Here is a 15,471-nt window from a genome sequence, read left to right as displayed (position 1 = left end):
TCAGGAATGCAGCTGGGCAGTGTGGAGAGCAGTGTCCTGCCGGTAAGTTGGGGGGGGAGGCGGGAAGGAGAGGGGAGCAGATTGAGGTCTCCACAGTGAGGGAGGGAGTGGGGCAGGGTACTACCTAGCCAAGGTGGTGAATGCGAGCCTGGAGCCAGGAATGGAATGGAGCACTAGGCGGCTTATTCAGGGGGCATGGGTGGAGGGGGGGTGGAGAGAGGGGCGACTCCCTGCTGTTGTGTGAACCCCTAGGAGAGGCATGTGCCACCCCAGATTTGTGCATGGGGCAAGGGTGGGCTACTCACTGTGGGCTACCCACTGTGGGCTGCACGAGCCTCTTCCCAGTGGAGTGGACTAGACCAGGGCTGGGCTCTGAGTGGGCAGGGCATGCAGCAGTGGTGCTGGGAGTGGGGACTATAGGGAATTTTGGGGTGTCTGTAGCTCAGCCCGGGTCCAGCCCTCCCCTGGGAAGAGGCTGGTGCAGCCCCTGGCCCTGAGCCCGCAGCAGGCAGCCCACCTTCACCCTGAGCACAAATCCAGGGTGGCACATGCCCCTCATGCCTCCCCCAGGGGTATGCACAGCAGCAGGGAGCCTCCCTTCTCTCCACCCCCACTGCATTCCCTGAACGAGCTACTGACAGTTCCATCCCGGCCCTGGCATCGCATTCACCACCCTAGCTGGGCAGTGCCTACCCCTGCCCCACTCCCTGCCTCAGCGTGGGGGCCTTGATCTGCCCGTTCTCCATACCCCTTCCCTCCAACAGTCTTACCAGCAGGACCCTGGTCTCCAACCTGCCCGGCTACAATCCTATAAATTGGCTATCAGATCAGCATCAGCTGATATGGCTGGTTAATAATTGGCTGTTAGTATCGGCCAAGACATTCATTATCAGTGCACCCCTAGTTACCACACAGGAAAGAGATCTGGAAATCATTGTGGACCATTCATTAAAACATCACCTCAGTGCTCAGCATCCATCAATAAGGCAAACCAAATGTTAGGGATTATTAAGAAGGGAATTGTAAAAAAACCTGAAAGTATCATTATGTTCCATTATAAATCTGATGCTTCCACATCTTGAATACTCTGCTCAGTTCTGGTCCCTACATCTTAAAAAGGATATAGAAGAACTAGAGAAGGTACAGAGTAGGGCAACAGAGATGGTTAGTTGTGTTGAGAGGCTTCCAAATGATGAGAGACTATAGGCGCTTGAGGGGAGGGGGCATGATAAAGGTTTACAAAATGCTTCGTGGTGAGAGAAAGTAAATAGGGAGTTGTTATTTATGATCTCTCACAATACAAGAACTAGGTGTCACAAAATAAAACTAGCAGGCAAGTTTAAAACTAGGTAAGTTACTACTTACTACTAGGTAAGTTTAAAACTAACAAATGGAAGTTCTTTTTCACACAGCCTGTCATTAAAATGTGGAACTGTTCCAGATGTTGTGAATGCTGACAGTTTAGCCAGATTCAAGAAAGGATTTGACAAATTCTTAGAGGAAAAGGGCATTAGTAGCTATGGAGCATGGGAGTTAGGGATACATGCTCTGAATTGGAACTTCTTAGACCTTATATACTGGGGTCTGCATGTGGGAGAGGATCAGTGGGAAAAACCTTGGTCATACCCAGTTCACTCTCCTTTCAGCATCCATTCTCTGCCACTGTGTGACACAGGATACTGAGCAAGACAGATCTCTGATCCGACTCAGTGAGTACGTCTACACGTGATGCTACGTCACTATAGCATGCGCTACAGCGATGTAGCTCATCGCTACAGCAGCATAGCATCAGTGGGCATAAACCGTGATGCTGCAGCTACATCACCGTAGTGACAAGCTACCTCACTATAATGTGTCACTATGGTGACATAGCTGCTAAAAATAATTGTGCGCCATTGGGATGGCACAGTAATAGCTGTTACTGTGTCATCATGTAGTACTTCCTAAATCAAATACTAAACAGTGGTGCAGCAACAACTGCGCAGTGCGGGGCACGTGTAGATGTGCCCAGTAAATGGTAGTTCCTACGTTCTTATGAAGAAGTTTCCATTCCCACTCAGGCATACCCCTCTTTTAAGAACATCAAATTGTGATGATGGATTTTGTGATATTGGACCTCTGTCAGTAAGAACCAGGGAAAAAACCTACTACCTTTTTTCATTTCGTGGACTGGCCACAGCTAGAGATGGGAGAGTGCCTAGGGTCTGCTGTTGCTTCTGCTGGTATTAAGAAACCTCCTGGGTACACCTATCTGGTGTGTCTTGCTCACATGTTCAGAACCAGACTGATTAACTTCTGGTCAAATGTTAGATCAGTAAGATGGATGCTTCCCTGAAAAAGAGAGGGCCCTGGGTTTTGCCCCCATGCCTCTACTCTCAATATATTTGTCTGGACCTTGCATTTAACATTTCATGAATAAAATGGATAAATAGCAGTGGAACAGGTTCTGCCTCACTGGGGCTCAGCGATGTCCAAATCACTGAACCACAGTCTGTCTGGCTTGCTTTCACCCTGGCCCCATGTATCTTCTCCCTCTTGGGTTGCCTTGAGAGCTGCCTTCAAAAGGAGGACTGAAATGTGTTTTGGGCAGTACCTAGTGCATGGACTGTTAGTTAGATCACTTTGCTGCAAAGCAGGAGATGCAGGTTTCTTTTTCTCTTCCCTTAGGTGCTTTTACCCAGTTGATCCTGTTCTGTCACAGGTGGAAATAGAATCTAAACCCCTGCGTATGCACCAACAATTGCAAAACAGTGAAATAGGATTTGGGCCTAAAGGTCTTAAGTTTACTGTATTTTGTTAGTGGAAGTTTTGTGGTGTGGAGGGAGACTGAGCAGGTATTTTTGTGGACTGTGTAGAGCTTAGTATGTGGCTGTTTGCAATGGTAGGAGTCTGGACTGGAGAATTCAGGTGGTATTCTCCAGTTCCATTTACAGTAGTCTTTAAACAACCATTATTTGGTAATGACTTCTGGTCATTCCTAGCTTGGACCAGATTTAGGCCTCTACATGGAAGAGAGAGGGCCATTATCACGTTACCAAAGATTTTAAATGTCTATGCCCAGATTCTGGCTGTTTCTGGGCAAGTTTACAAGGACTTAGACCACCTGGAGGCCTGTCCTTATACACAGGTTCGGAGGGGCAGGGGAGGACAGTCAGATTTAAGATTCCCCTCAAATGTAAGGACGTAGCATAGCTACAGGGCAGCACAAAATTCCATGTACCAGCAGGATTGCAGTTACGCTTTGCATTTATGTATGGGCTTGTGTGGTCTGAGACTGGTGAAGGATGCCTGTCCTGGTTATTTCTAAGCATGATGCTGTGTTAATAATTTAGCTTGTCTTTTCTGTCTACCAACATATTCAGCTATATCCTCCTTTTTGTTGGAAACTTGTGATACATTCTTCAGAACTAGAAAAGCATTTCATTAATTGACTGGAAACCAGGTAAAACATAGAGCCATGATACTTTTTAAAGGGTTCTCACAACTATTTTTTAAATAATTTTTATAAACAAATCTTCAGTTACACTCTTAAAAATGACTTTGGAAGAATGTCATTGAGGGATTCTTTGATTCTTTTTTGTGCTTCTCAAATTTGATATGGATTTACTTTTATTTATAAGGATTCTTTCACTAAATGTCAGGTGTAAACTCTAACTGGGCTCTGAAAGTCAATCTGGGTTCTTTGGGGATCCATTGAAAGCTAATTGGGTGTATAGTTCTAGCTGAGGGCATAATATTAAGACCAGATAGCTACACAAGTAAAGCTGGTTATAATTTGGTCTGCAGAATCTCCACTGGTGCTGAGGTGTGAGATGGAAAGAACACAACTTGACATTTGGAATGTCAGCTGAGTTTGCAAGGCTGTCTGTTATGCAGGAGTAGGGCGCACTTATTTTTTTTAAAGATTTAAACTGCTGAAATTTGATACAGAATCAGTGGGTGACAGTTAACATGGAAGTCCTCAATTTTTATAGGGCTGCTTTTCAAAGTAAAACTTCAGTGTTGTGCCTAAAACTAGGAACAGCAAAAGACTTGATTGTTTTTCAGGTTTTTAATTAGTCATCTAGAATTGAATGGTTTAATTTTTTTAAACCATTAATGCAGTGGCTAAACCAGGTTTTTTTCATGCAGCTGTATTAACCAATGTGGCACTGTCAACTTCACAGATTTTTTTGGAAGCTTGAGACCTGGGTGTAATTTTTCATGACTTTTTTTTTTTTTTTGTAAATAGAAAAGTAGCAGAATGCAGGGGTTACCTGGGTCATAGCTCAACTGACAGGCCATCCCTTATGGCTGATCTATTGGCTTCTTTTTTACCACTGTTTTCTTTCTTTCCTGCTCACTTGAGCATATAAGCTTCAGTAATAAGAAATTTCACTCAAATCTTGGTAACAACGTCAACATCAATAACAACAAATGAAAACTCTTCAGAGCTTAAGCTGTGTAACTTAGTGTAGTTTCACTAGTGCCATTATGCTTGTCTGTTATCTGAGAGAACAAGAATAACTCACGTTGATACAACACGAGGATCTGTGCAAGTTGTTTGTATACACTGCACATAATGTCAAGTATGCTTTTTGTATGGCATAAGTAGAATGTATCTTAATACTTGGTGTCTAGCATTCTCATCTTTAATAACCTTATGGGCTTCTTTGTAATGTTGGTGAAAGGGTCATGTATTAATTCATATTTGAGCTTTGTCATCTTGAACATCATGGCATTTATACATGTCAGCTTCATGCAATGATTGCTGAATCTTTTCTGAGATTGAAGTAGATGTGTCCATTTCATTCCAGTGAGGATTGCAGTTGATAAGATTCTCAAGTTTTCCTGTCACTTCATTCAACTGATTCCCTTAGGCCAAAGTGTGTTTTGATTTATTCTGGGGAGAGCAGGGGTGGTAAGGGAATCCTTTTGGATAGTTATGACTAGCCCTGAAGCTAAATACTGTACTTGCTGTGTTTAGTGGGGTTTCAGGATAGCTAGATAATATGCTCAGGAGTGACTTGGGCAGAACTATGTTTGTGGACAATGAGACTGAGACATCCTGTGGGCATGTCTACATCCTAACAGCATGTCAGTTGATTCAGTCAAAGTCACATTGACTGTCTGTGCCAAACCAAAAAAGTTTATATAGTTTTCTAGAGTCCCAGTCCAGTGCCTCAACACAGCATTCAGGAATACAGGTGGGACGTACGCCTCTGAACGTTAGAATGCTCGTTTGTTACAATCAGATTCAAGCATTGTATACATTTTGATGGCCAAACTCCCAATGCTACCAAAATTCACCCTAAGTTCTTCTGCAGCTGCAAAGTTCTTCTGTTAGCAAAGTTACTTCATCTCTGCCAAAAAGAATTAAACTTTTTGGTGCCAATTGGCAGCTGGCTGAAGGTACATGTAGATGTTCATACAAGTGGCAAATAGTTCTGAGGGGAAGAAGTAGATCCTGGTAAGGTCATGTCTCTTTCCTCTGCCTGCCTCCAAAGCGAAGAGCGTTTGCTTGAAATGACTGATGCCTTGCCGTACATCATATCACCAGTATGGATGATTCTATGCTCATGTTTCCTAGGTATTAATGTTACTATCGCATTTCTTCAGGCTGGCTTTCAAGGTGTCCTCACCTGCCAGAAGGGTGTAGATGTGATTGCAGTCTGGTGGTAAAACAGGGTAAATTATAAACATCCCTCAGGAGTTCCTCACTACGAGGGTGAGAGTCTTCCAGTGAATAGAGAAAATCCCAACAATGTCTATATCCCACTGTGCTCTGCTGCCCACCCAACCCCTCATGCGAGGCTCCAGAGGATGTCAGGAACCTGTAGAGGCCAAAGGACATGCAGGGATTCCTACTTTCCAGCCCCTTGGCCACTGCATGCCACCTTGGCCATTTTGAAACTCTGAAGGGAGGGGTAGGTACAGTGCCAAATTTGAACACTTCAAATGAACATCTGTCCATATTGAATTACCTCTGGAATGGTTCTACAAGCCCCAGTCCCATCCAACCTGCTATTCATATAGCAAACAACCCATGGGTCAATCATAAGCATGATACCACAGACATATTGAGAATATCAGGGCCTACATAACTGGTATCAAGAACTGGTCTTCAGCATTGAAAAACTCTCTCTTTCTCCAGTGGCATTCCTAGCTAGACTACAGGTTCAGGAATAGCAAGAGGCAGATTAAGGGACTGAATAACATCAATGCTCCTTTTCAGCACCAAAAGAGCTCTCTCTGTCATTCCCAGATAAAGCTGTATCCTCCACTCGGGGAACAGCATTACACAACACACACAGGTTGTTAAAGTGCTGCAGACTGAGACTTTACCATCTCAACAATCCCTCAAGCTATTTGACATCCTGTCAATTCCTGTCCCAGAGCGGATTGTCCTTCTCATTAAAGAGGAACTGCTAGATTCGGCTAGAGTCCTGTGACGGACTCTAGCCGCTATACAACAATGATGAAATATGTTAAGAGAAGATATTCTGTTGAGAATACTTTTTGAGTAGTTCCACACATCCCCCAATTTAGGCTTCATAGTTGTATAGACTGTAAAAATAAAGTAGATTTTGAACAGATCTGCTGAAGGACAAAGACCCAAAATGTCTCAATATGCTTGGGAGGAAACCAGACTCCTTGGTCTTATTGCATCTGTATGTGGCTGACATACCATTCTGAGGGTGAGTGGTAGTCTTCCTGCAAAGTAGTGAGGAGTTCAAGAACATAGTCAAGGTAGGCCAACTAATACCCCAAAAGACTGTGCCTCCAACAATTGGGCAACCAGCTAGAAATGCAGGCCATGATTGAGAACTTGTGTTTTGAGGATATTTTCACTCAAAAAAAAAAAAAAAATACTTGTGCATATCTAAGCAGTCCATTTCATTTGGCTGAGTGTATTGCTCAATTCTAAACCTTACCCCTACTCAGCCCCAATAAATGTTGCTCTTTCAAGCTGAAGATTGTTTTATGGCTCTTGATTGGCAGGAAACCTGCCACAGTATTATCATCTATCCAGCCCATAGGCTGTATTATATATTTAGTCAATATATGGGTCTGTCCTTCAGACTTTCCACAACTCCAGGAGTGTTCTCGAATGCCTAGCAATAGTGACAGCATATTTTAGATGGCCAGGAATCCAGTTCTAAACATACTTAGATGAGCAGCTGATAAAATGCAGGTCTAAGGAGGAGATCAAAAGAGCCCTAGGTCATGCTTTTTCCCTGTTCTCAAATTTAGCTGTCCTTTGAACTATGAAAAGTCATCTCTCACAACGCAGACTTTAGAGGTCATAGAAGCTTTGATCAACTCCAGGTCAGTGATAATTTACCTACCAGCACACAGGTTCTGTTCCCTCCTTCATTCAGTAATTTATGACTTGCAGACAAAGCCCATGATAACCACATGTATCTCTCTCAGGTTTTAGGCTGTCCATTGGTATAAAGATATGTAAAGTCACTTGCTAGACTTCTGTTATGACCTTTACAGGGTCTCTATGTTTCCCATCCAGACATCACATGAACACTTTTGCCTAAGGCATATTTTCTTGCATGCAAAACATCCCCAAATAAAATGCACACCTTGGTTTTGGAAGGCAGAAGGTAGGAAAAAAATTAAACTGTGGTTGACAGAGAGAGGAGTAAGTCCTCCTGGAAACCTAGAGTGGCTAGGGAATGTGGTAACCCAGGAAGCAGCAGGAAGTAGGAACTTACTGGTGAAGCAGGAAGTTTCTTGCTGCCTCACCCAGGCTGTCTCCTGGGATTGCACACTTTCTGGACCCCCTGTGTTCCCATGAGGATTTAATGTTGCACAATACTAGGGCATTTGTACACAGGGGCATCCCTGGGGAGTGGGGGAGTGAATCGGGATGGCTGCCCTGGGCCCTGCACTTTAGGGGGCCCTGCCTCCACTGCCACTGCCGGTTTCTGCAGGATTCGCCACTCTGCTGCGCCCTGCCCTGGTCGCCAGCTTCTGCCACCCTCCTCCCCTACCACCAGTGCTGCCACTGGCTTCTGCGGGTAGTCACCACCCCTTACCCCTGGCCCCACACAGGCTGACATGCCCCAGGCCCCGGACACCCCTAGGGACGGCTGTGTTTCTACACATGCTTGTGCCTGGTGCTGTGGTGCATACATTTGTATAAATGGCAAAATGCACATCAGCATTGAGAAAATGAGGCAGCATGCTTTTGAACTAAAGCACATCAAAGGTGTTTTAGTTCAGAAGCACATTGCCACCATTATCTCAGTGCTGACATGCATTTTGCCATTTATACAAATGCATGCGGTGCAGCATTGGGCATATCAGCTCGCATGCAGAGCAGACTTGATTAATTGAGTCTGCTCTGATGCACTGGATCTCTGAACCTGAAACAGGTTCTATACTCCCAACTCACCAATGATCACAGTTCATGTAGTTCTTTATATAAGTTCCTGTTGTAGCATGTTCGGGTCCCAGGGGTGACCATGACGCCCCCTGGTGGCTCTGTGACCATGCCTTGTACTGTCCCTAGTGTGCTCTCCCTGTCTCTCCTGCCACACCTTGTTGGATGATAAATTAAGAGGGAGACTGCCTCCTGGACCTTTGATAAGCCTCAGTCCCACTGGTCTTAGGCCCCTGGCTGAGCCTCTGTAACCTCAGGCCCCTGCCTGGGCCTCTGTACTCTGCTGTGCCTGGCTGGGCACCTTATGGACTAGTTGTATGGCTCCATAATCTCCCCTTTACCATGCCCCATGCCTCATGGGTGTTACCAGTACGATGTCCCTTTGTTGGGGTCTTAGCCTCTGCCCCTTCAATCTAGCTAGGCCTACCAGCCTAAGCCTAAAGTAATAGATTTCATAGACATTAGGGCTGGAAGGGACCTTGCGAGATCATCGGGTCCAGCCCCCTTCCAAAGGGCAGGAAGTCAGTTGGGATAAGTCCTACCTGTGTACCTGAATGCTGTGTTGAGGCACTGGACCACGATTCTGGAAACCTGTATTAACTTTTTTGGTTTGTCCTAGACTGTCAATGTGACTTTGACTGAGTCAGTTGACTTCTTTCCCCCAGTTGTATAATGAGCTATGCAATGCTTTTTTAACTCACAAAAACTCACAATATTTCTACAGAGTTCAGAAATTCAGATACCATCTGCATAGAGATTTATATTTTCCATCACTTACAGTAACTTAAGTTACTTATTAATTTTCTTTCTCTGTTCTCATCTTTACTTTCTTCTTCGTTTTTATCTGTATTCCCCACTCCTTTTTCTGTGTTCATTTATCTTTCTGTTCATAAGTTCGTATGTCCCTGTGTTGTTATCTTTTTCATTTGCTGTTTGTAGTGCCTTATTAATTTGGAAACAGTCTTTGAACTCAAGGTTTATTAAGTGTATGTTCCAGTAAAGAAGAATAGAGAGGATACTTACATTTGCTATAAATGCAATTTGGTGGATGGTCAATTAGATGGAGGTCCTTCTATAAACTGAAAACTTGTCTTATAGGATTAATCAAACTAATGTACCTAATTTTATTTGGCTAACTCTTTGTTGAATGAGTTCTTAATTAAGGTTTTAGTTTGTATTATTCTGTTTCATGAATTATAAAACATTAGGGGTGGATGTAGTAGGAGGCTTGGTGCTCCTGCTACTTTAAGAGAAGGCAAGTTACCTGAGAAGCAGCCTGCAGGTGTGCCAGGCGCCAATTAGAGAATCACCTCACCAGGAGGGGGCCAAGCTGGTGGGATACAAGCCCATGGCCTGAGCTGGTCAGGCAGTCTAGCCATGAGAGCCAGAGAGAGAGGAACTCCTGGGCAACATCTGAGCTGGAATAAGCAACTCCGGAGGTTTGAGAAAAGGACTAAGGGGAGGAGGGGATCCTAACAGGCCTGGGAGTAAAGAAGCTCAGGAACATAGGGGCCTGGGAGGGACAAGTGTAAGCAGGGCCAGATAGCCAAGAGGTCTGTAGCCAGGAGGATAAGTATAAACAGGGCCAGGGAGTCCAAAGGTATCACTGGTCCAGAGATAGGGGCTGAAGGCCAAGGGGGGCCACAGCTGGAGACTGTCAGGGCCAAGGGAGCCCATGTGCCTCAACTGGCCTAGGAGCAGGGCCACAGCCCAAAGAGAGGGGCCAAAGACCAGGGGTCACAGCCAGAAACCAAGGGGGCCCAGGAGCCCATAGCCCAGGAGGAGCAAGGACTGGGAGCCTATAGCCCAGGAGAGGTATTAGTAACAGCAGAGAGGAAGAGATAGAGGAATGAGTAACATCTGCATGGCATGGACGTGATGTAATGAGTAGACAAAACCATGTAATGAGTCCTTAGAGCTCATGAGGAGATTTGACTTGGGAAGGTCTTGGGCAGCCTCCCTTTCCTGAAAGTAACATTTCATCAAGGTGTGGTAGGTGGGAAGGGGAGATTGCCCAAAGAGAGCCAGGTTGAAAAGTGCTGAGGGGGCTCCAGGGACATCATGAGGCTAAAGAGCCTCATAGATCTCAGCCTGTCGTCGTAAGGTCTGTTTTCCTGATCTCTGATCATGTGCATGGCTCTTCTCTGGACTCTCTCAAGCTTCTCCACATCCTTTTTGAATTGTGGGGCCCAAAACTGGATGCAGTACTCCAGCTGCGGCCTCACCAAGGCCAAGTACAAGGGGAGAATGACGTCCCGGGATTTGCTTGAGAAGCATCTATAGATGTAAGCCATAGGTCCTTCTCAGGCTGAGAGAGTTTGAACCCATGTCTTGTTTCCCACAAAAGTGCCTTGACTGCCCAGCTAGAGGCTGGGGTACCTGAGAGTAGCATCCAGCCTTTTAAAGTTGGCCCACTGCATAGCCCATAGTACAAGATTCATGGAATCAGGCAAGAAATCTATAAGGAATATGATTTTACGCTGCATAATCCTCCAGCTCTGGTTTCTGGTCCTTGTCTTTGGTGCTGATGCTTTTTTAATTAAATACCTATTTAATAAAATGTATAAACTGCATTGGGATGCCTTATATTTTCCAGTTACTAAAGTCTACTTCTACATAAACACTGCATCACACAGCACTTCATACACTCCAGTGTTTAGTTGGGGCTCTGCTTAATCAAACATTCCTAACTAAAAAATGTCTAGATTGCCTAAATCCTGTTTTGAATCTTACCTTTAGTCCTAATGAATAAAGTAATGTTCAAGGGCTGGTTAGATATGCTCTTACTCTTGTTTAGCAGTAGTGTCCTCCTTCAATAATCTCATTGAAATCATCAAGTATGAATGTCTTGCCATGAATAAAGTTGCATAAATTTAAGGCAGCTAATGTGGCTTCTCTCAACACAGATATACATTGTATATCAGCCACATTTCAAAGTTAGAGGTGATTTCTCCCAGAAAACAGAGGAGAACAAGGAGAAAGTGCAACTAAGGCTATTTTCTCCAGCTAGTCCTTCATTCCCAAAAACAACCAGGTGTTGAGATGGAAAGTATTTCTATTATTGATAATAAATAATACCTAAATATAGGAATAGCTCTTTTATGGACAACATATTGTGAATTGCTGCTTATAGGAAATTATTAATGCATCCATATTTTTAGCAACAGTCCTTTTGCAGCAGCTTGGTTTGAAAGCTTTCTCATTATATTAATAAGTAGAGAGAAATAGTTAGCCATGTTAGTCTGAAGTTAGGCAGAAGACAAGTCAGTGTGACACCATACAGATTAATTTATTTGTAGCAAATTCATTCATAACTCATTCATAACTAGCTCATCCTGCATCATCAGATGCCATAAATCACAGCTATGGAATGAAGTAGGCTATAGCCTACGAGAGCTTGTAGCTCTCTGAACAAGTTAGTTTGTAAGGTGCAACACTACTCAATCTTCTTCATTATACTAATTTTTTATTTGTTTTTTCAGTAATATCCATAGGCCCCAGCCAGGGGTTTTCACTAAACAATGCTAGATATTATAGAAAACACTAAAGAAAGTACCTGACCTAAAAAATTACAAACTTGGTTATCTTTCATGTCCCCATTTTGGTGCATGAAGAGGTATAAGGGACATGCATAGTCCTAGTGGAAAAAATGAAGTATTCATTTAGAGGAGGATGTAATGTGAAAACAAGCATATTTTAGTAAAATACGTTCTGTATAATCTTGATCAGGTTATACAGCTTATCTCAAGGCTCCTTTTCATATTAGAAAAAATATTGCTTTATTTCCAGTAGTGGTTTTTTGTTTGTTTGTTTGTTTGTTTGTTTTGTAGGATTGAGACCACATTGGCCAAAGTCAGAAAAGAGGAAGACTGAAAGACAGCAAAATCTGTAGGTCTTCTGAGTCTTGGTGTATTGTTATAATTCAACATAGCATTAGTGAACCTGCTTATTGGATAAACTTTGGTTCTCTTTGGAATGTTCAGCCGTCTATTATTATCCTGTACACAACTCTCAGCATCTTAAATGTGAAGGACCATAGCTCTCCAAAATTATTCCTGCTTAGTTAAATGCAAACTATTATTACAATTCTAATAAATAATATTCACTCATAAAGCAATAGTCCCATAACATCATCGTAGAAGTGCCGCACATATGTTGTCTGATGTAATCAGTCAAGGATTGATAATTATCAACTGCTTCACAGCTCATAAAGCTAATTCCCATACTTTCATATTACCATATTACTGGTATTCGCTTATGTTAGGAAAAACATTAATGTAGATGTACACCCCGTTATATGCTAAAGCTCAATTTATGCTTTGTTTTTCCACCAGGATCTTCTGAGTAATCATTTTAGTTCAGAATAATAAATGTGCTGCCTTATCCTCAGACAGTGGTATCTTCAGACAGACTGTTAATGGTTATAGCACTATAAAATCAGCAACTGAGACTCCTGTGGACCACTTGAAAGAGCTTTGTGGAAAGGGAGGTGTCTTATTACTGTAGGAAATTACTGCAGTAGGATTCCACTACAACTAATAAAACATTGCACTGTGCGAGGTGTAGCTAATGAGACCACACAGCTCCCATTTGATTCCAGACCTGATCAGTGAACTAATGTGAGTATGAGGACCATGTTTATAGTACATAATACACATCGTGGAAGAAAGAGAAGAAAAGGCCATATACTTGTGAAGAAATACTTTGCAGAAAAGAACATAGGTGAAAAGGCAGTTGCAACACACTATAGTCTTTCCCTTTCTAGGGTCTGGTACAAGATACTTCCCTCGTGTAGACAGAAGGCAAGGTGGAGGTGTACCTTACAGACTAACTGAATCACAGATGCATAAGCTCACACCTTTCTCTGTAGAGAAGCTTCTTTTTCCTTTGAGAATGGGTAGTGCCATTTCATGGGTCATGTGTTTGCTTCTAAGAGGTTCATTAAAGAGTGAGAGAGATAGTGGAGAACAGACCTATTCCCTATCAGAAAGCATTAAGGTACTACAGTATTTAATTTCTTTTTTGCCCAAATATTACTGTAATACAGTGAAGTTTTGAATTAAATAAATATTCAAACTAAAGCAAATATTCAAACAAATGCCCCTGAGCTATTTACATGGTGGAGCAGTGGGGCTGCCCCAACATGTTTGTGATTGGGGAATGTCAGGGCAGGAGTTCCTCTCCACAGAGTATGCCAGGCTTGAGACCAGAGGAATTGGATTCCCTTCTGCATTGACTCCATGCTGTAAGCAGAAGACAACCAGGCTGGTACTGGTAAGAAGCCTATGCTGACTTCCAACAGTATCCACAGCCACAGGCATAAAGGCCATACTGGTCAGAGTGAGTAGCTGCCAGTTCCAGGTCAGCTTCACCCAGAACTAAAGTTTAGCATGCCCTCAGCATTCGGGGGCAAACAAGCCGAGGAGACTTCTGTACCTATAAGAGATTTCAGTCTTCCTTGGTCTCAGCACAGTGCACAGTACTGACAAGGTCATTAGATAAGCTTAAGAAGAAGATTCTTAAGATACGCCCCAAATTTAAGTGATTTATCTTATATAAACCGTGTATGTATATGTGTGTATGTATATGTATGTTTAAATGTAGATGCTGCCTAGCTTACCTTTGCAGACAGAGAGCCCAGATGCTTCTAATTTCAAATCTTCATGTTTCATATCTTTGTGTGATGATTTCACATTTCAATGCTAATTTCACAAAAAAGCTAAAAACTTTATTTCATACAATTTTTTAATCAAGAACTGTGATTTATGGATTCCAAATGCCAGCTAAAGTCCCTCCCAGTTAATCAGTGCAAATGCAAATGAATTTAACAGCTTTGCAGATGTGCTATGTAGGAGGCTGCTCTCCAATTCCTTTGAAGTTTGGACATTTCTTTGAATCAGCAATGGAATACTCATGCATAGTACCTGGACATGTGCTGTGTGCAAATGAAGCTGACATGTCAAATGGTAGCAAAACGGTTAACTAAAACTTTAATAGCTGAGCTAAAAATACTCAGTAATATAGACAATCAATGTTGTGGTAACCTGCCAAAAAGTGCGATTAGTTAGCCTCTGAATTCTGCAGAATCCATCACTGCAGAAAGAAGTGATCGCAATACAGATTTCCTCTTTTCCCCAATGGAATCCCTCAGATCCTTTCCTGCAGGGATTTCATATTTAAGTGAGCTCCACTGTATGTAAAAATCATTTGTATGTAAATACAACTCAGTGTACTTGAAAATATATGAGCTGCTACCAGAATAAGAGGGCATGTGCCTGGAAACAAATGGGCCTGCTTTGGGTAGAAATTTCTAGTTTATCATGGGGGGTGGGGGGGATAAATGAGGTTGTCTGAACCTGCATAGGTCAACATTTCATATTAAATGAAATGACAAAGCTTATGGCTCTTTAATCTCTCTTAAGCCATCTTTAGAGATGAACTAAATTTCATATGTTCTGTTGGAATATACCACACTCTCAGTGAGGATTTGTTCAGCCCAAACAGTATTTTCTTGCTTGTTTTACTTTTGTGTCTGTTTTTATTGAATGCAATGAGTCTTTTAAATAGAAATATGAAAAATAACATTTTATTTTTAAAGATCTCTCCGGAACAGTGAGTTTCAACCAGGGTGCCACAGCACCTTGAGGTGCCTTTGAAATCCTTTTAAGGGTACCATACAGTGCTAACACTGTTAGATGTGTAAACATGATTCACAAGATAAACCCAGAGCTTTCAAATTGGAATCACCAGTATTAAAAACATTCTGACTTGTGGTCTTTTTGAGTTCTGCGCAAGAGATAAATTGCTTTATTATTTTTCCAGAATCAAGAAACAAATGTAAGCTAAGAATTAGCATTTTCTGAGGGGTGCCTGGAGTCTAAAAAGTTTGAGAACCACTGCTCCAGAAATATGTAGGAAAATATTGTGAACTACATTAGCACTCAGTAGAACATCTGGTAAAAACTGGTTGGAGGAGGATGTACACACAAATGATAGATTTGTGCTGTAACTTGCAATAATATTTGGATTAAATAACTTTCATTAGTGCATTTGTTGAATAAAGATTATTCCTCCATGAAATACTTTAATTTGGG

At 42.6% G+C, this 15,471-nt stretch overlaps 1 protein-coding gene across 5 annotated transcripts in view; it reads left to right on the top strand.

The window, feature by feature from the left end:
• Window positions 1-15,471, top strand: part of LRRC3B (leucine rich repeat containing 3B) — a 207,440-nt gene that overhangs the window by 168,879 nt on the left and 23,090 nt on the right. Inside the window, exon 1 of one of the 5 annotated variants that reach the window (XM_059728844.1) lies at window positions 12,187-12,265. The exons of the other annotated variants lie outside the window; for them this stretch is intronic. The gene's annotated coding sequence lies outside the window, so the exon portion shown is untranslated. Of the gene's footprint in view, window positions 1-12,186; window positions 12,266-15,471 lie in introns of those variants that run through there. 5 annotated transcript variants of the gene reach the window in all.

Source organism: Alligator mississippiensis, chromosome 5 (genome assembly GCF_030867095.1).
Source record: "Alligator mississippiensis isolate rAllMis1 chromosome 5, rAllMis1, whole genome shotgun sequence".
Classification (NCBI taxonomy): Eukaryota; Metazoa; Chordata; order Crocodylia; family Alligatoridae; genus Alligator; species Alligator mississippiensis.
This window is presented reverse-complemented; position numbering and strand designations above follow the sequence as displayed.